The sequence below is a fragment of the Thermobia domestica genome, chromosome 8 (assembly GCF_964235325.1).
Source record: "Thermobia domestica chromosome 8, izTheDome1.hap1.1, whole genome shotgun sequence".
Classification (NCBI taxonomy): domain Eukaryota; kingdom Metazoa; phylum Arthropoda; class Insecta; order Zygentoma; family Lepismatidae; genus Thermobia; species Thermobia domestica.
The window spans coordinates 259,110,053-259,132,435 of NC_137461.1; the positions used below are offsets into that span (position 1 = coordinate 259,110,053).

At 35.2% G+C, this 22,383-nt stretch overlaps 1 protein-coding gene and 1 non-coding gene across 2 annotated transcripts in view; both read right to left on the reverse strand.

Moving 5' to 3' along the window:
* LOC145693571 (synaptic vesicle glycoprotein 2C-like) overlaps positions 1-22,383 on the reverse strand; it is a 199,910-nt gene that overhangs the window by 174,836 nt on the left and 2,691 nt on the right. The gene's annotated exons all lie outside the window — the stretch shown is intronic.
* TRNAT-CGU (transfer RNA threonine (anticodon CGU)) lies at positions 19,555-19,627 on the reverse strand. The gene has a single exon. It is a non-coding gene; the product is annotated as a tRNA-Thr (tRNA).

Here is a 22,383-nt window from a genome sequence, read left to right on the forward strand (position 1 = left end):
GAGCGACCTCTTAGACAGCGAGGCTATATGAGAAGTGAGATCCAAACTGCGTGAGCTTCTGCCGAGAATCGAACAGGATGTCCTGCGCAGTAGAAGCTTACGCTGACCATATAGCCACGGAGGAACTCTCATCATTTGCGAATTCTGATTCTGAAGTATTGGATTTAAATACCTTTTTCTCTGTGCACTGAAAATTAATTATGAATTTTAATTAGGAAATAAGGTCTCGTTTTGTGCAATAGAAAACATTAATTTAGCCGAAATCATGTATTGTATAGAAAGACTGAAACTAGATTGGAATGATGATTTCTGGTGAGTCTACCAGCAAACCTCAGGACAACACAATAACAGGTTTTCTCTTCTGAAAACAATAAGACCAGACCAGGGAGAAGGCCGTGGAAAGGGCAAGAGACCACCTGCTGCTCAAAAACCCTTTCATCTGAGCCGTTTTTACGCGCCGTATTTACGCTCGAAGTTAAAAGCAGCCAGACTTTTCCAGCGTATAAAGCCCAACATACACTAGCGTATTTTCAGCGCGCATTTTCGGTCCGTAAAATGATGTCGTAAATTTCGGTCCGTAAGTTGGCCCATACACCTAGCGTAAAAATAGGCGCGTAAAAGAAGAAGAAAAAGAAGCGGTCATTTTTCGCTCTTCCTCTTGTCTGTTGTTTGAGCACGCGGTCGTTTTCCAGTTTGCTCAAGTTGTTTGAAGAGAACGCATATATCTTCTAAGTGCAGGTCCTACAAACATTATGCTATTAAGGAAACGAATAAAAAGAAAGAACAACAGAATAGATTTGGATAGGAAGTGATATTCAAATGTAGGAGTACTTTTTGTTTCTTTTTCGTAGTATCGGAATGTGAAATTCCCATAGAATGTTTTAAGAAAGTTAAATCAGGTTAAAAAAAAAAAAGGAAGAAAGAAAAACAAAAGCTAAATGCATGATTTTGCGAAAGCAGTATTCAATTTAATAAATTTTCTCACTAAATTTGTTAGACTTCTCGAACAAATAAATAAATCTACTCTCTTGGCGTAAAATATCTCATGGAACCAGGTCCTACCATCCAGCTTGTGCCACTCCCGGGCCGGAATTTCCTTGTATTTTGTTTTAATCCCTCCCAAAAGCAACAAATTGAAACATTGATCGCTCACAAAGCGATCAACTATCTCCTGTTAGGAACTATTTTATTCCCCTTCAAATATACACAACCTAATTTGCGCATTGCTTTTGGGTAATATATGCTCAGCACATCTGCTGCTCTTGTAGAATCTAGTCCTTAATGAAAGAGTCAAGTAAAAGAAGGAAAGTCAACCGTCTCCAAGTACAAACAAGCCAAGTTTTAATTTCAAAGTGTGATTTGACAAGCTATTTAAAAGTTCCAAAGAATATCTAGAATAATTAAAATTTAATATTTAGAAAACGAATTACCTAACACTTGATCTGAGGTACAACATAACTAAATGAAAACAATATCAATTGTATTGTTATACTTTACAAATATGAAAGGTGGCAACTAATTCACTCTCCTGTTTTCTTTTACGATCTTTGAAGCATAGCATTTGTTCTAACAGTGACGATATTAATGCACCATGCTACATTACATTGGATAGTACATTGCTCATAATAATAAGTTGCTTGGAAGCTAAAATATCTTTTTAAGATAAAAATACTTTACCTTAAATACAACTAATTTTTAAATATATAAGTGCTTGTGCTATCTCTTATCCGTTTAGCAACTGTAGAATAGATTGCTTTATATTTAGAATAGTTCTCATCAGAGTCGTAACTAAGTTGGGGGGCCAGCGGGGCGGTTGCCCCGGACGCTGATAGCAAGAGGGTGCCGAAGGAGCAAGAAGAAAGGAAAGTATTGGAAATGAAAATAGATTTGTTAAAAATTTTCTTGCTCGCTACGCCCGCAATCCAAACGTTTCAATAAGTCAGAACAAGTTTTTACTTATTACTTAAAAAAAAAAAAAAAAGTTATCATTTCTTAATGACGATGTGACATACATGCTGCCAAGTAATGACTTACAGTGTAAACAAGAGCGTTTTCAAAATCAGAAACGGTCACCGTCTTGAATACGCGAATTACGCATATTGATGATGATGAGTTTGGTTAGTTAATCACGTTTTTCTACCCAATCGTTTTAATCACGACGGTGAGAATAAAGGTATCAAAAATGAAAGGAGTGAAGAGACACACAAGTTGGTGTTCGCGCTGGAATATTAAAAATGGAGGTAAACAAGGGGAATAATAACGTTCTTGAATTTGAAACAGTTGTAGAATAGGGGCTTAATGGGTCAGAACTTTACCCCACGAATTTCGTCTTTTTCAAAGTGATCGCTACCAGTGTTTTATTATTATTATTATTATTTGATTGACATATGAAATGCTTCCAATTTAAAGGAATTTATTGGGATCATTTCTGCATTAACTACTTGTATCGCCAGGATTTTTTTTGTGTTTACGTATCTAGTTGTATGATATTCTTTTATTTATCTACATACCTACAAAATACACACACACATTATATATATAGAACATGTGTGTGTATCCATGCATTTTAATATGTTTATTAATAAAAGTAACCTTAAATTCAAAATTTTCAGTCATTATCCGGATACCCGGATGAAAATGACTTACATGTTCGTAGCGCCCTCCATCGGTACTGCTGGAATTCAATATGGTGTTGGTCCACCTTTAGCTTTGATGACAGCTTCCACTCTCGCAGGCATACTTTCAATCAGGTGCTGGAAGGTTTCTTGGGGAATGGCAGCCCATTCTTCACGGAGTGCTGAACTGAAGAGAGGTATCGATGTAGGTCGGTGAGGCCTGGCACGAAGTCGGCGTTCCAAAACATCCAAAAGGTGTTCTATAGGATTCAAGTCAGGAATCTGTGCAGGCCAGTCCATCACAGGGATGTTGTGGTCGTGTAACCACTCCGCCACAGGCCATGCAGTATGAACAGGTGCTCGATCGTGTTGAAAGATGCAATAGCCATCCCCGAATAGCTCTTTAACAGTGGGAAGCAAGAAGGTGCTTAAAACATCAATGTAGGCCTGCGCTGTGAGAGTACCACGCAAAACAACAAGGGGTGCAAGCCCACTCCAAGAAAAACACGACCACACAATAACATCACCACCTCCGAATTTTACTGTTGGTACTACACATGCTGACAGATGACGTTTACCGGGCATTCGCCATACCCACACACTGCCATCGGATCGCCACGTTGTGTATCGTGATTCGTCATTCCACACAACGTTTTTCCACTGTTCAATCGTCCAATGTTTACTCTCCTTACACCAAGCGAGGTATTTACCTGCATGATGTGTGGCTTATGATCAGCCACTCGACCATGAAATCCAAGTTTTTTCTCACCTCACGCCTAACTGTCATAGTACTTGGAGTGGATCCTGATGCAGTTTGGAATTCCTGTGTGGTGGTCTGGATAGATGTCTGTCTATTCTCTCTTCAACTCTCTTCAACTGTCGACGGTCTCTGTCAGACAACAGACGAGGTCGCCTGTACGGTTTTGTGCTGTACGTGTCCCTTCACGTTTCTACTCCACTATCACATCAGACACAGTGGACCTAGGGATGTTTAGGAGTGTGGAAATGTCGCGTACAGACTTCTGACACAAGTGACACCCAATCACCTGACCACGTTCGAAGTCCGTGAGTTCCGGGGAGCGCCACATTCTGCTTTCTCACGATGTCTAATGACTACTAAGGTCGCTGATAATGAGTACCTGGCAGTAGGTGGCAGCACAATGTACCTAATATGAAACACGTATGTTTTGGGGGGTGTCCGGATACTTTTGATCACGTAGTGTATGTAGTAGCCAAACTACATTTTGGATTTCAAGTACAAACATTAAACATATTATTTACCTCTATCGATCAATATTAAGAAATTCCCAAAGAAGGTCCCGTTACATTTCACAAAATATTTTTTACCGTAAAACAATCAAAATTAAAATCTTTATGTGCTCACATACAGAATATCATAAAATTACAAAAGTTTACAATTATTACTGGAAATTGATGCTGTTACCCATTTCGAACATTTTTTTAAATCACATAATTTCTAACGTATTAAAATTTCATTTCTCATATATAGTATGAAACGTAAAGAGTTGTAAATTTTCATAATTGTTCTCAAAATGGATTTGTGTACAGCAAAGGCAGTTTTGTAAGTCTAACAAAAAGTCCAAAATAAGCCTCTTGAAAACAGCTTTTATTTGTAAAAGAATAGAGAATGATCACTTTTGGCTGTTGCAATAGTCTGTGCAAGCAGCATAATAAAAATTCAACGTAGCATAACGACAACAGCTGTTTCTTTTATTTGTAAAAAAAAAAAAAAAAAAAAAGGAAGCTTGATATGGTGAGTGTAGGGGCGCCGAATTCTACTTCGCCCCTGGCGCCGAAATCTCTACCAACGGCTCTGTTTTTCATCCACCTTCTAAACATTTGTATTGTTTACTAACACTTATCGATTCGACTGATATTCCTCATTGTTGAATATATATATATATATATAAAATTTTTCGAACTTTTAGTATTCTCCTTCACCGGACGCAAATTCTTATTAATTAATATACTGAGAAAAGTCCGTTATTCGGACAGCGGTATATTGTACAAATATACAGAATCATTATGTTTACTACAGAAATCTGCACGGAACATACGTTATTCATCTGCTACAGACTTTCCCCGCTTAGATGTTACATCGAAACCTTGTGACACAGTAAGCAGACACTTTTAATCGATGAAACCAACTTTTAAATTAAAAAAAAATGATTCTAATGACTGGACAAAACCACATGTTCAAATTTAAAAAAAAAATGATTCTAATGACTGGACCAAACCACATGTTCAAATTAAATATAACAAATTTGGTGTTTCTTTTTTTTTTTTTAAAAAAAGGTCATTTATTTAATTGTAAACAAATTAATTTAAGTTGTTGGCCAATGTAATGACTATTAGTGAATATTCTACGTTAGAACGCATCGTTTGATGATTAACAGTTAATGAAAATATTATGAAACTGATTGTAGATCTGAAGTGAAGTAATTCAAATAAAACCGTATAGATCTAATTAAATACTAATAAAATTATTTCTCAACAATTTCTTAAAATTCACTTCAATTGGGAATATTATTAACAAGTTTGCTGTCCATCGGCGATTAGGGGCGTGGAGGTAATTGCTGCCCCCACTTTTTTGGCTTTACACTATAGCCTAATTACATGCCCCCTTACTATTAGTAGTGTTTTGTCCCCCTTTCTAGTGTTCATACCCAATTGCCGTCACTGGTACTTTCCATTACAAGCGAATAGATCTGTGTTTTTGCGCAACTACAATTGATTACGAAAAGTAAGATAAGTTTAACGCTTTATTAAAAGTATTATAGTTATTTAGTATACTAAATATTAAATTTGTCTAAAAGAAAGATGTTTGCACTTGTATGTTATATGGGAATATAAAAAACTGCAAATAATAAAATGTGGGGTTTTTACAAATGATTGTAGCTGTTTCATGGATTTGGCGTAGCTATGATATTTGGCATATTATCACGAAGCTTTACCATAATATAGACCTTAATTTATTTAATTTCGAACTTATAGTAGTCAAATTCCGTTGAAACAGTAGCTATTCACAACTCTCTATTCTCCAATTCAACTCAGATTAGGTTATTTTCAAGCAAAGTTAAACTATTTTGAACGACTGGTTTGTTTAAATTTTACTACATATGGGTACAAACATCCAACTGCTTATTAAAATGAACTGAGAGCTACCCAATCTTACTTTAGATTTTTTTCAAAAGAAGTTTAAACTGTTAACTCATTAAAGACACTTTGAACCAAATCCATTCGTTCGTTTAAATTTATTATTATTATTATTATTATTATTATTATTATTATTATTATTATTATTATTATTATTATTATTATTATTATTATTATTATTATTATTATTATTATTATTATTATTATTACATTTGTTTCACAACTTATGAACCAATGATTTGAAGCAATCAAAGTCGGAAGAGTTTCCATTTACTTACTGGTTCAGAAAATAAACAGATTTGTTTTATTTTAAATTTTTATTTCTCTCAGTGTAAAGAGCCCGTCGTATTGTATGTTTTTAATACTCATAGTTCTTATATTTATTACATAAGGGGTATTTTATTGTAAGAAAGCGTAGTTATAAGGAATTAAGCAGAAAGTAAAAAGAAAAATGTAAACAAACTTGTATGTTATACGAAACTGAAAACAATTAATTATCAATTAATTTCGAAGCTCTAGTATTAAAAATGACACTAAAATAATACACTATTAAGTAAGAAGAAAAATAGTACACTATAAAGTCAATTATTATATAAATTCTCCTGACAGGATGGACATGCTACTTATAAAGATAGTAAAACGATTGAGTTGAGTTGATTTTGAGTTTAACGTCCCTTTCACCAGCGAGGCGATATGAGACGAGACCTACTGATTAACGTGGAATCCGAACCACATGAACTCCCATCGGGAAGCAAACCCGGCTCTCCCACGCCAAAGACACGTATGCTAACCGTTTAGTCACAGAGGAGCTCAATAAAATGACTGAGTTGTTCGTGAAAGAAATTATTTAAGTGTCAGATATTCATTGTTATTTAATATTTTGTGATAATAGACCTTAAGTTAACGTTTATCTGGGGATAATTGATAGTAACCACACCACAAAGGTTGAGAAATGCTTTAATGGCATACCACGAGTTAACATGAACTATTATGAGTGTAATCCTATTTCCTGCAAATGGATGTCATTTCAATTTTGGCGTTAAGTATGTTCTGTTTTGAGTCTACATAAACTTTTCAAATAAGTGTTGGCACAGTCCCCATCATGACGAGATATAATAAAATGTTGAAAAATATTCAACATAGCTGGTACCCTGGATTGAACTTGAACTTTTAAGGCTGAAAAGCAAGCACACTAAAACGAGCGGTACAATGATTGTGCTATTTAGACTTATTATGTGAGCACTAATGGCGAAATAGGATTATTAGGTCTATTAAATTTAAATATATGTACAATCTGAGGTTTGAAATAATTCACAAAGAAAGAAACACTAGCCTATGTATTGTGGTTTATCACATTTTCTTTTTCACGAGTAATGTTAAGATCACGTTGAAAAAAAAAATGACTTTGAACCTATTTTGTTACAAGTTCTTGTAAAATAGAGAAGGTACTTAAAATAACAATCAGCAGGTGGTCGAAATAGCAAAAAAATTTCAGCGAATTTCGATAGTTAAACGCAATTTTTTGCTGTTTTATCAGGCAGATATCGAGATAGTATCTTGTTGAAGTATCTTGGGACTAATTGTCAAATATTAAATTTAATGTTAAATTCGTATTCGAAAGACATCATGTTCGATTGGATTGGGTTTGACTTGAGCGATCTCCTAGACAGCAAGGCTATATGAGAAGTGAGATCCAAACTGCGTGAGCTTCTGCCGAGAATCGAACAGGATGTCCTGCACCGGAGAGACTTACGCTGACTATATAACCACGGAGGAGCTCTCATAATTTGCGAATTCAGATTAGGAAGTATTGGATTTAAATACCGTTTTCTCTGTGCGCTCAAAATTAATTATGAATTTTAATTAGGAAATAAGGTCTCGTTTTGTGCAATAGGAAATATTAGTTTAGCCAAAATCGTATATTGTATGGAAGGACTTAAACTAGATTGGAATGATGACTTCTGGTGAGTCTACCAGCAAACCTCAGCAACGATTCGCGAGGACAACACAAGAACAGGTTTTCTCTTCTGAAAACAATAAGACCAGACCAGGGAGAAGGCCGTGGAAAGGGCAAGAGACCACCTGCTGCTCGAAAACCCTTTCATCTGAGCCGTTTTTACGCGCCGTATTTACGCTCGAAGTTAAAAGCATCCAGACTTTTCAAGCGTATAAAAATTCGGTACGTAAACGTACGCCAGGTCCCATACACTAACGTATTGACAGCTGCTAACAAGACTAGCGCATGAAATTTTATGGCTACGACTGAAAAATACGTCAGTGTATGGCTGGTGTAAAAATTCGGTACGTAAACGTACGCCAGGCCCCATACACTAACGTATTGACAGCTGCTAACAAGACTAGCGCAAGAAATTTTATGGCTACGGCGGAAAAATACGTCAGTGTATGGCTCGTATAAAATTTCTTGCGTTAGTCTTGTTAGCAGCTGTCAATACGTTAGTGTATGGGACCTGGCGTACGTTTACGTACCGAATTTTCATACGCTGGAAAAGTCTGGCTGCTTTTAACTTCGAGCGTAAATACGGCGCGTAAAAACGGCTCAGATGAATGGGTTTTCGAGCAGCAGGTGGTCTCTTGCACTTTCCACGGCCTTCTCCCCGGTCTGGTCTTATTGTTTTCAGAAGAGAAAACCTGTTCTTGTGTTGTCCTCGCGAATCGTTGCTGAGGTTTGCTGGTAGACTCACCAGAAATCATCATTCCAATCTAATTTCAGTCTTTCCATACAATATAAGATTTCTGCTAAACTAATATTTCCTATTGCACAAAACGAGACATTATTTCCAAATTAAAATTCATAATTAATTTTGAGCGCACAGAGAAAAAGGTATTTAAATCCAATACTTCCTAATCTGAATTCGCAAATTATGAGAGCTCCTCCGTGGCTATATAGTCAGCGTACGCGTTCTCTGTGCGGGTCGCCCTGTTCGATTCTAGGCGGGAGCTCATGCAGTTCGGGTTCTACTTCCCATATAGGCTCGCTAAACTTATCGAACCTGATGCCTTTCGACTAGGAATTTAATATTTAATATTTGGACATTAGTTTTTTTTTTTTTTTTTTTTTTTTTTACACAGGTAAAGGCGCATATAAAGATGAAGTCACACCTTCAGAGTTACCCATGTTGTGATACCGAAATGAAATCTTTGAGTTTAACTTCCCACGATTATGCCATTTAGACTAAAGAATACAATAATTAAGGCAAGTGAATGATGACGAGAGAATTGGTGGAATGAAATTTGGGAGGAAACGAGAGTACTCTGGGAAAACCAACGGACATGATGTTGCACACACAAACTTATTTGCACGGGAATTGAACCAGGGACCCCACGCACAAGAGATAAGTGCTTTAGCACTGAGCCGCTGTGGCCCTCTGTTGTAATATTTAAAAAAAAAAAAGTATGACTGTCAATAGCATTTGACCAATTCTTGCCGAATTGAAAATTATCTATAAATCATATGTTGCTCCCACTATTGAGTATTGTTCTCCTATCTGGTCTATGGCCTGCCCTACTCATTTAAAAAATTAAATTCCGTAATTAATTTCTTTTTAGCCATTGTATCCTACCGAGTACCTCACCTCCGAACACTTCCAAAAAATAACGTTTTAAAATCCCTCAATATCTAACCTCCCCTAGTGAGAAACAAAATTTCTGACCTAATATTTTTCCAAAAAATTGTAAATGGCCACATATCATATGAACAGTTGTTAAGTCAGATCAATTTTCGCGTACCCGCGAGAACAACACGGTCTAGTGATCTCTTTTACACTCGAGCTGTGAGAGTTATTTTAAGTACTTTCTCAACTTTACAAGAATTTATAGCGAAATAGGTTCAGAAAGTACCTATTTTTTCACACGATCTTGATATTACTCGTAAAAAAATTCAATAAACCACGATATATAATGTTTCTTTCTTCGTATATTGTTCCAAACCTCAGTGTGTGCAAATATTTAAATCTAATAATAATCCTATTTCACCATTAATGCTTATATACTAAGTCAAATAGCAAATCGTTGTACAGTTTTTTTTTTTTTTTTTTTTGTATGGTTGCTTCCCAGCCGTAAAAGTTCTGGTTCAATTCGAGGTGCCGGCCATGTTGAATATTTTTCAACATTGTATTATATCTCATCATGATGGGGATATGTTTACGAACACTTACCTGAAAAGTACAATAGATGTAAGCCCAAAAGAGATCATAAATAAGACCAGAATTGAATATTACACCCATTTACAGGAAATACACTCATAAATTTATATTAACTTATTAAAGCATTTCTCAATCTCAGTGTTGGGAGTACTATCAAACCTTCCTAGATAAATGTCAACGTAAGGTATATTGCCATAAAATATTATGTAACACTCAATACTTGTCATTTAAATAATTTATTTCACGAACAACTCAATCGTTTTACTATGTTTGTAAGTAGTATATGCATCATTATTAGGAGAATTGACATAATTGACGCAATCTGCTACTTAATAGTGTATATTTTTCATAGACATTACATATTGAACATAGTAGAAACTCATCTTCAAGACTGCTTCGTGTGGATGTTTCCATATTGCAGGCTATTAATTAAACATTTATTTATGAAATATGAACTATCACCTAAGGCGTTTTTCAGAAATTTGAAAAAAATTCTCCCTCAAGAATAAACTACCCGTTGTGGATCTTTTCAGGAAAAATTAGTTACGTCATATTGTCCGGTTATTTATAAACCATTAATTTATCAATTACGAACAAAATTAACTGACTCGTGTTTGAGAAAATATCTCGAAAAAACTCACAGGCAAGAGTAAACTAACCTTTTTGTATATTTACCACAGAAATAACTTATGCCAGATAATAAAAGTGGTAATGAAATATTGATGTACGAGAAGAATCGTTAGTCATTTTCGATAAAATCGCGTTTGTCTTTTTATTTTCATCTATCAGTGAACTTCCTTTATTTTAGGGGATAGGAAGAAAAATCGAAAACCTTCCCTTGAAAATCTGATAAAAGTATTAAGTTTAGAAACTTATCACTCGAATTTAAAGAAAATTATCTGATGTTGAGTTCGCCCTTACTACTACTCAATTGATTTGTATGTATATGTGGAAACCCTCAAGTTCGGGTGGATTTTACCCTCATGTCACATACCCGACAGCAAGAACGAAGAAAAAAGTTATTAAGTTTAAAACATTTTTTTAATACAATAAATTACTAAAGACTACATTTAAAGAAACCATGAAAATAAACAGTGATAGACTGGCAATAAACGAAAACCAGAGTAGAACTGAATTTAACCTGACCCCGCATGCTAACACCAGGCGACGGTAATTTTGTCACCGGAAAATTCGTCACGGTAATTTCGTCACCGGTAATTTTGTCACCAAAATATTACCATATAGGTAATTTCGTCACCGAAAATAATGTCACGATAATTTCATCATCAGTGTCTTTTAGAACATAATACAAGTACAATGAATGAACTCGAAAAAGTTTTTGAAATTGTTTTCTTTAATCTTCAACTGCCAAAACTATGCAGCATAATCAAAATATATTATTATTATTAAATAAAGAGTTACATATTTTAGATATTGTATTTGAGACAAGAGATAAAAGTTTCAAGTAATTCTATCACAGAAATATTGTCATATAGGAAATTTTGTCACGGTTATTTCTTCATCTTTGTTGAATTAAATAGAGACAAAGCAAATGATCAAACAGCTTACGTTATTTTAATAAAACTTAGAAAACAATTCAGTTGGTGTTGAACTCTGCAAAATTGAAGTTTCTGTTACTCGAAGCAAGAACAAACACCAGTAGAAGAAAATAATGTATGCTTGAGCAAATGTTAAAAGCACAGGCAACATAGGGCACTAATGGGTTCATTATTCACTATTTAGAAATATTAAATTTCGCGAATATCAAAATTTCAGAACAGAAAATAATAAACAAATATGGGAAGATACGCCAATCTGTTAATTTTCCCGCAGAATAGACGAAAATTTTCATCGTTCTAGTACCGTTCTCTGAGCCGAAACTCTTGGACCTTCCAAGTTAACAGAGTCATTTGAAAAGAGTGGCATTTTTTTTTTTAGGAGCTATTAAAAGAATTATATTATATTTCAACTCTGAGTAAACATTGGCAAATTGTTATTGGATATATGTGGAGACCAAATTTCTATAAAGGAAGAAAAACGTATAAATATTTCCGGATGTTTCCTTTAAATATAGCCTTATGAAGCTATTAAAAAGTGAAACATGGGTGGTGAACGCCAACTTTTCAATGGCGCCAAAAAAAAAAAAAAGTATATGTTATTTGAGGTGAGACTTCCTTTACTAGGTATACGCCCTAATGTAGACCAAGACACAAAATTCATATGAAGAACTGTTTCGTGCGGTGGTGCATCAGTGCAGTGAATTTAGTGAATATCCGGACCTGTAACTATGGTAATGGATTTTGATATAGCGTAAATGCTGGCTGTAAATGCAACTTTTGGAGATTCAACTCGTTTATAGCGTTACTTTTTTCACCTGACTCAGTCAACATGGAGGAAGGTCCAAGAGCTTGGACTCTTAGCACGGTACAAAAGCAATGAAAATTTTCGTCTCTTTTGCGAGAAAATAAACAGATTTGCATTTCTTTCAATAGCAGATGTGCATCGATTAATACAAGTGACTTCGTAGGAAGAGCTGGAACTTCTGGACTATTTTGATAGCACTTACGTGTCAAACACGTATCGCCCTGTTAAAGCTCGGTCTGGGAATATTTGTTTGCGTAATGTGCCCCGTCTATATCCCCCAGACAATTGGAACGTTCACCAGGCTACCTTTAGCAGCAATTCTAGGATAATTAATATTTGTGAATTGTGGAACTAGAAGTTTCATCATCTAGTAGGAATGTCCCACGCAACTACATATTTGGAAGCTTATTCATGAAATTCAACAAGTTGAAGCAACGGTTTCAGCTGTGCTTCATCAAGATGCTGTGGGGCAACCACCCAAACAGCAAACTAGAAGAGTGTTTCAGATCTTTTAGAAACGGCTCTAGTCTTTGCGCTTAACGTATAACACTGGAACTAAATGTTTCAAAAAAATTCCTTGTTGTTTCCTATAGTAGAATGAACATGTAAACCATTTATTGCATTAATACAAGTTATATTTTGTTTGCTAATTTTCTGTTCTGAAATTTTAATATTGCCAAAACTTATATTTGTAAATAGTGATATATAAATCCATTACTGGCCCATTTTGCCTGTGCTTTTAACATTTGCTGAAACTGACATTATGTTATTTTACTGCTGTTTGTTCTTGCTTCGAGTATCCGAAACTTTGATTTTCCAGAGTCGAACACTAACTGAATTGTTTTCCAACTTTGATTAAGATAAGGTCAGCTGTTTCGGTCGTTTACTTTGTCTCTACTTAGTTCAACAAAGATGAAAAAATGACCATGACAAAACTTCCTGCATGCTAATATTTTGGTGACAAAATTACAAGTGACGAAATTACTATGTCGAAATTTCCGGTGACGAAATAACCTACATGCTAATATTTTGGTGACAAAATTACCGGTGACGAAAATTCCGGTGATGAAATTACCCAAGTCCGCTAACACCCTACCTTTCAATAAATAAATATTTAAATGATTTTTAACAACTAGATAAAAACTAAATGGCAAGATAAACTTTGAAATAAAAAAAAGGTAGGTGGAAGCAGCGGGGAGGATTCCTTCAACTTACAAAAGCTGAGGTAACAAGGATCAAACTATTTCTAAAGAATGGGGCTGGACAGCGGCGTAGCGAGCGTTACAAGATTGGGGGGGGGGAAGAAATGAAACTTGAAATTGCCAAGTCTAGATTTAAAAAAAAATGCCACACTTACCAACCCTGTGGAAAACTTTACAGCAAGCTTATTTTCATATTCGTCCCATTTCATGCCCCATCTGAGATATGAATACGAATAACCCCCCGGTTTCGAGTCCAATTTCACAGCTCAATTCAGGATCATTATCATCACCCATGATGCACAACTGTTAATTTGACAACTCATGGTTATCATAGTTTAGGTGATCCCCGCCAGCCAATCCTTACGAGAAGTGCGCAGAGCTTTTTTTCTTTCCTCCAGTCTCCTCCCACTTCGATATCATGATTTCGCATTCTGATGAAAAGTATTAAATACCGGCAGGAAAAATACTAATATTTAACCTCCCTTTTAGGCGCCCCACCAGTCACGCGCCCGGGGCACGTGAATTGCTTTCTTCCCCATAGTTGCGGCCCTGTGAACTACGTAACATGCAATGGTTACGTAATGCTTTGACTTATAAATACGTACTATAAAGAAAGGAAGAACTTCAATTTTTGTTTAACTTTCCGAAAGAAGCAACTACGGGATTAAAAATAAGGTAGGAATGACAACTCATCTGTATGAAAATGAAGTGAAAGACACGCCGGTCTATGCTTTCACCCAGCAGACGTATTGTTTGGCCCTCCAGAATGTGACTTTTGGAATCATGCACTTAGGTTTACAAAATGACTCGACTCATCCATTATAGCTTCCCCCCATCGAACGCCTGAGAAACCTACTGTGGCCCCCCAGTGCCGTGCCATGGAAATCAGCGCCTGGGGCGAGTGTATACGACGGCGCCCACGTACAATATGAGTGAGGTCGAAATAGCAACCGCGAAGCGCCATCATGGTTTGCGCGAAGCGTAAGAAAATTTTCAAAACTAAACCTTGCTTTTCCTTAATTTTGAGCACTTTTTATTACTTTTTCCTTCCATTTTATACATGTGCGCAAATATTTTCCTCGGGGCGAGAGTACATGATGGCGCCCCCGTACATATGAGTGAGATCGACATACCAACCGCGAAGCGCCACCATGGTTGACACGAAGCGTAAGTAAATTTTCAGAAATAAACCCTGATTTTCCTTGATTTTGAGCAATTTTTGTTACTTTTTCCCTTCCATTTTATATATGTGCCCATATATTTTCCTAACATGAGTAACATTATAGGACCACCTCCTAAAGCAGAAAGAGGATTTAAGTACATACTAGTAATATTCCTCTAATTTTTCATTTCTTTCTTTTTTCTTTCGTTCTCTCCTTTTTCTATCCCAATTTTGCGCCCCCTTACTTCGGCGCCCGGGGCTGTCACCCCGCTCTCCCCCTTATACAAGGCACTGGCTATAACATTCCCAAAACACACTTCTGTTCAGTTATCCCTACTCGAAAAGCCCTGTGAATAGAAAGTCTTACTGCAAAACAGAACTGAAATAAAAAGTTTATACTAACCAGTCACTGCCTTGTTCTTGTTTTATTAATATCAATTCTTATTAGTTTCATTAATCTCCACAATATACCTGTTGTCTTGTATACGCTCTTGTATCAAATGCTTTTGTTTCCAATATAACTGCCACCGAAAAGCCTCTTCTATCTGTCTTTGTTTTAATTTTGTACGCCACCTCTATTGTGCTTTTGTCAGTGGTACAATTTCTCGATTTTTTTATTGAAGATTCTTCAAAATGTTTAGGAATATCAAATGAACAAAAGTGAAGTGTGATCACATGCAACAAGTAAAGGAGCTTTAAACGAATATATCAATTTATTTCAAGATAGGAAACTACACAAAATTTATGCCAAATCTATAAAAGAACTGATAAGTTACAGCAACTGGGTATCTAAGAAAATGTTAAACCAAATAAGTCAATTGAACAAAACGGCATTCTTCAAGTTGCCAACTTGTCAAGAAATTGGTAGCTTTGAGGGGGGAGGCTCCCCCCTTACCCCCCTTAACGACGCCCTTGGGGCTGGAGGTAGTTGTATAAGCCTCGTTTTTCCTTTCTGGCCTATTTTGAGCTGTGGATAACAATAAAAATTGGTATCCCGTGAGGGGATAATTTATTCTATTTGTTACTACTATATTCTTCGTTAATTTTGTAAGAAAAAAAAAAAAACGAAAGCTGCAACCATTAGTAAATCATATTTTCTTTAAATTGAATTTATCATTCAGTAGCCCACTTTTTAACCACCTAGTCAACAGTCTAAAACATTCTATAACAAAAAAAAATAATCAATTATTCAACTATCGGAACACTCTTTACTCCCTTATTCTTTGTAAACTGCAGTTCCGAACAATAGGCTTATTTCGGAAGGTAAGAGGAAACCACACATCAAGCTCGTTCAGATTGTATTAAATCATCATTGTGTCTGTTTAGAAATTTAAATGTTTGCAATTTACATCGTAAAAAATTGAATATAACTTTTTCCCTGTCCTGTGTCCTCCTCCTTCGAAGTACAATTTATATAAATATTTAGTGATCTCAGATCACTAAGTACAATGATCTAAGATTGTACCAAAACTAGGCCAAGTGGATTGAGCTGCTTGGACGTAATATAGATAAATGTGAATTCTTAATCCTCTTCGGCGTGCCTCCCAGTCTGTTTCTTCTATGCTTTCTTTTTATTTGTTTACTTAACAACACAATGTTTATAGCACCTGCACTTAAAACCATGGCCTCAGATAGATCCATCTTGTTCAAGCAACTTGAGTAAACTGGAAAACGACCATGTGCTCAAACAACAGGCAAGAGGAAGAGCGAAAAATGACCGCTTCTTTTTCTTCTTCTTTTACGCGCCTATTTTTACGGTAGGTGTATGGGCCAACTTACGGACCGAAATTTACGACATCATTTTACGGACCGAAAATGCGCGCTGAAAATACGCTAGTGTATGTTGGCCTTTACAAGTTTTATAACTGTGCTGAATGGCGTCCCTGCTGTGAAAGTAAACATAAATGGTCTACGTGCGTAGTACAGTAGTTTAAATACACTTCATCCAACACCCTTCCGCTCTTCTAGTACCTTCGGTGGCCAGGTACTTGATTCAAACTCCTTGTGGGAGAGCATTGATGCATGGACACCAATAAATTTGATGAGCCCCTAGGTGAATTTCTTAGGCCCCACTGTTTCAACTCCGTATTCATGTAAATAGACAACTATCAATTCAAAAGTCGCTAAATTCCTCTATTAGCACTGTACTAAATTATATTCTTCTTGTCACCAAAGAGTGTTTAGAAAGTTATTAATCCGTATTTTTTTTTTTATACGATTTCATTTAATTTAATCTCCAGTAAAGTTATGATTAGTTTGTCACTATCAGGTATTTTCAATCTTTAAAAAATTCAAATTGAATGGAGAAACTTCAAAAATATTTTACGATCCCCCCCCCGCTTACATTTATTGGAATTTCCCCCCTTTATGGATGTCCCTGCTCGGTGCAAAGTGTATCTATGCTGTCATAATCATTGTATCGTGCATTTAAATCTTTACACTAAATGAAAGGTCTTAAAAGCAAGTTTCGTTTATAGTAAGCATTTTGTTAATATTAAACAGCATGTTTTCATAAATGGTCATACTGTGTGTTCAGTATCCTTCAAACTTTAATCGTAGTCAAGAGGTTAAAACTGAAATGTGCTTATATCAATGGTACTTTCTCCATTTCTTGAACTTACGTTAGTTCATTTCAAGTGAACATTTACGTACAACTAAGAAAGATAATGATATGTCAGACACATTGCTGTGATTTTTAGGCGGGAAGTTATATTTTGTATGTGTGTATGTTGCTAAACTTCTATTCTAAAACTGTTATTATGGATGAAAAACTCTGAAACTGTAAATTCATGTGTAATTTCGATAACATGAAATTGAAACTCACTTCTGTACATAAAAAAAGTTTTATATGATTTTTCATAGGCTAAATGCAGGACTTTTGGTGACAATACTATCATAAATGTGCCAGATACAGGCTTCACTGACATTCCTACGAACAATTTATTAACTTATGTAAGTAACAAACTAGAGTCACTTACCATTGAGGAAATCACTCAATCTGAAGTAGAAATGGCAATCAAAAAATTAAAGCCCAAAACTGCTTTTGGCCCTGATGGAATACCTCCATATATCGTAAAGGGTTGTATAGATGCGTTTACATATCCACTAAGCATTGCATTCAATCTCGCTTTAAAAACATGCGTTTTTCCGGATAAATGGAAATCATCTATAGTGTGCCCAATACCAAAAACCAATGATAAACATGAAATAAATAACTACCGGCCTATATCAATTTTACCTACTTTTGCAAAGATATTTGAACAAATCCCATACCGACGGTTAATTGACCATATCCAACCCGTAATCTCACCATATCAACATGGCTTTATCCCACACAAATCAACAACAACAAACCTTGCACTTATCACAGACTTTATAGCAAATTCGTTAGATGTAGGATGTCAGGTTGATGTAATATATATAGATTTTGAAAAGGCATTTGACAGAGTCAATCACAAGGTACTATTACATAAGCTAGGCGAATTATAATTTATCTTCTCCCTTGATCAAGTTCTTTTCATCATATTTAAATAATAATCGAAAACAAACTGTTATCTACAAGGAATATAAATCATCTGATTATATTGCATATTCTGGAATTCCCCAGGGCTCTAATCTAGATCCGTTATTGTTCCTTTTATTCATTAACGATCTCCCTGATCATATATTATTAAGTAACAAATTGCTTTTTGCTGATGACCTCAAAATATATGGTAGGATAAAGACCATCCATGACTGTCTCGATTTACAACGTAACATGGAAAATATTGCTAATTGGTGTTCTCTTAACAAACTTAATGTAAACATAAACAAATGTAACATTTTATCGTTTACCAGAAACAAAAGTCAAATAGAGTTTGATTACTCAATGAATCAGATCTTACTAAATAGATTAAATTCAGTCAAAGATCTTGGAGTTATATTTGATACGAAACTGACATTTAATAACCATATAGAGAATATAGTTAACGAATCTTTCAAGATGTTAGGGTTCATAATTAGAATTGGAAAGGAATTTAACAATAGTACTACACTAACAAAAATGTATTATGCCTATGTGCGATCAAAACTGGAATATGCTGCTGTGATTTGGAACCCATCACAACAGCAATACAGACACCAACTGGAAAAGGTCCAATCTAAATTTATCAAATACTTGACGTACAGCGGTGGACACTTCTAAATGGTACAGCCATATGGAGATTTACGGCTAAGGTGTACCATTTAGAAGTGTCCACCGCTGTACAAGACAACTGGAATCTATCCATATTATGAAAATTATCTAACATTAATAGACAACTTCTGTATCCCTACACTTGAACAAAGGCGAAATGTGACAGATTTGATTTTTCTCCATAAAATAGTACAAAACGAATTTAATTGTACAGATCTCATATCAACATTAAATTTTCATGTCCCGACACTTAAACCTCGTGCTAATAACTCTGGTGTGTTTTATTGCAAAAAAGCAAGGACCAACGTATTATTGAAATCACCAATTTGGAGAATGTGTTCTACTTATAACAAAATATGTATCAAACACAAAGAAACTGACATCTGCAATATGAACTCTATGTTTAAGAAAACTATTGTAAATGTATTATGTAATACACCAACACTATAATTCGGCTTATGCCTGTTGTGTTGATGGCAAATAAATAAATAAATGGGAAGGTCTATTAAGTTTTACTTTTAAAAAAATCTAAACTCTGCCTTTATTCAAATTAACTGACAACTATTAAAATAAGAAGGAATTTGCGTCTCTATTACTGTTAGCCATTATACAATCAAGGAGTGAACGCTTACTTTATGGACGTCAAATTTTTAGGTGTATAGATAGTGACTTAATTCATTAAAAGTTAAGTCAGAATTGCCTCCTGTGAGACTCGAACTCACGACCCCTGGTTTACGAGACCAGTGCTCTAACCACTGAGCCAAGGAGGCTGTGTAGAAGCTGTATTGTTAATACGTATTAACTATTACACTCCTAGTTACTGTTTCAATTGCGAAATAACACTACTGTTTAAGTCTCTCGATCAATTTCAATTTACCATTTATCAGGGTAAAATCCTGTTTTGAAATGATGGGTTTAAGATTTGTTTGAATTTACTTCCTTTTTTTTTGAGTAAATGAGTAATGAGTATACTCCATAGTTTTTGAATTCAGTAATTTAATTTTGTTTTTTCCCCGTAATATTCCTCCTTGGGGGGGAGGGATTTCAAGTTTTTGGTTTTTGTTCCTTATTTGTATCACAAGCCCTACATTTGTGAGAAATTTCAAGATTCTATGTCTACAGAAAGTATCTTATAGCCTTTCAGTCCAGTGATATTTTAGGTTTTGCTCCCTAATTTTCTTCCTTATTGTGTCCATCTTCCAGTTTTTCGAGTCTTTCCTGTACTTGAATCGTAAATCCTACGGGTGTGCTAAATTTCAAGTTTCTACGTCTACAGGAAGTGCCCTGTAATTTTGATGAGCGAGTGTCGAAATTTTAGGTTTTATGGGGGATTCCATTATTCCTCTATCTCGTAAACGGTTAAAGTTAAAAACATTCAAATTCTACAACGGACATGATCTAGTGGAGGTTAATGACGTGGCGAATTTTCGTTGAGCCATCTTAATGGGAAACGGTTCGAAAAAGGCTTGATTTGCTTCGTGTAACATACACACTACGTGCTCCAGCCAGAAAATTTGGCTGACACACTGCCGCGTGCCTTAATCTGTGCACATAATTTGGTGACTATAATAGATAATTCCTTAGCGGCTTTTGCAGAGGGCGCACCGGGTAACGCTCAGGGCTCTGCGCTCCACAGATTATTATTCTTGATTTTTAAAAACAAATACATTTGTAGACAACATATTATGTGTCATATGATACAATTCTAAAGTTTAGAAAATACCAGAGTAGTAAAACCGATTAGTTCTATAAATAACCCGTACACAACACGTGAATCAAGAAAATAAAAAATGTTGCTTCCGTCTAAATGTTCTGGGTTTAGTGAGTCCCGTTGCTCCTCAATGTATCCTGTAGTATTTCTGTAGATCAGTGCCCATCAACAAAGTGCTCTGTAATATCACTAACACAAATAGCTTCGATGTCTAGCTAGAGCATTCAGCTGCCGGGAGAATCTGGTATGAGGCTAAAAAGAAGTGTTACCAAGGTAAAAATGATTGCAACTTTATGTGTAAGCAAAGGATTCGTAGAGAGTAAGCCTTCCTGTATTTCTTGGGTAATATCACTGGGAAAATTTTTATGCATTATTTTCTCAATTTTCTTAAACTATATCCTGTTTACGGTTACTTGAGGCAGTCAGGGTCAGCTGTATATTTTAAAGAGGCTATTAGCCATTGTTCCACCTGTAGCTTGACACAACTTAGCATTCAGGGATCATAACGAAAATTTGAACCCTGTTTATTTATTTATTTGTTTAGCCAAACAGATTTTATGTAACTGTACGCCAAATGATACATAATGGAATTAATGATCACTTTCTCAGAATATTTATAACACACGGCAAGCAAAAGCAAAGTTTTAACAAAAGTTGTAAACAAAAAAGAAAAAAAAGTATTTTATTATTTTTAATTGATATATACTTCTGTTGAATACCTTTCTGTAATATTGCGATTTGTAAAGAAAGACGGCTGAAATGGAAAATAATAATAATTATTATTTATTTTTTTTATTTGCTTGTCGTTATTTTGACAGGCTATTTTCTGTACCCCACACTTCTAGCTCTGGTATTGTGTCATGCAACCGTCGAAGAGTCCCACGGGGCTTCTTTGCCCTAGGCCCCTGAAAAAGCTAAGGACAACTACGCTCATGAGATGACATATGCACACACAGACAGATTACTTTACATAGGCTGAAAAAAAAAATGGTGGCATCGCTGTCCTCATGGCCGAGTGCTGTCTCAGCACTACAAACGTTTCGTACCTGATAAGTAGACATCGGATTTTTATGCACTTAAAATTCATGAAATATGCAAGGAACTATGCTGTTAAATATATTAAAATATGCACTGACAATGCAGTAAAAGAGATCATTTTCAAACATGAAGGAAAAGTTATAACAAAGTTTTGTAGGTGAAATATAACATCGAAAGTTTACTTTATCTTTCAGGGACTTCTTTTCAGAATGTATTTTTTATGGCAGTTACAGTTTATATATTCCTAACTTTTTAAAACACAACACATATTATGAGATTAAAATAAACAACTAATATGAGAACACAAGCTCTAGATTGTCTTCATATTTGTATTTTAAAATGCATTTACTTTACACGAAATAATACGAGCTTTATTTTTCTGCAAGTTCCCATTGTACAAAATTAAAAAAAAAAAAAAAAAGTTTTAAAGAATTTACTCCTTCCCGTAATCAGTCTTACAGAATATCATAAGATGTTTTTCTTAATTTTTTGGTATCAGCTTGTGACATTTATATCCAGAAAATGACCTGTTAATATCCAAAGATGTTACTGGACAATATTTATAGTTAGGAACAAGTTTAGCATCTCTATTTTTTTGGCAAGTTGAAATTTAACCCTCGAAGATATTTTCTCATGACTTCATATTGTTTTGTAGTCGGAGTTTCTGGCAATAACATCAACCAATTTCTTTTACACAGAGCATTCGAATTGACCGGGAACTGACTGGAGCTCGTGTTGAACTTCATCAACCAGAGCTAAGTATTTACTGTGCAGAGT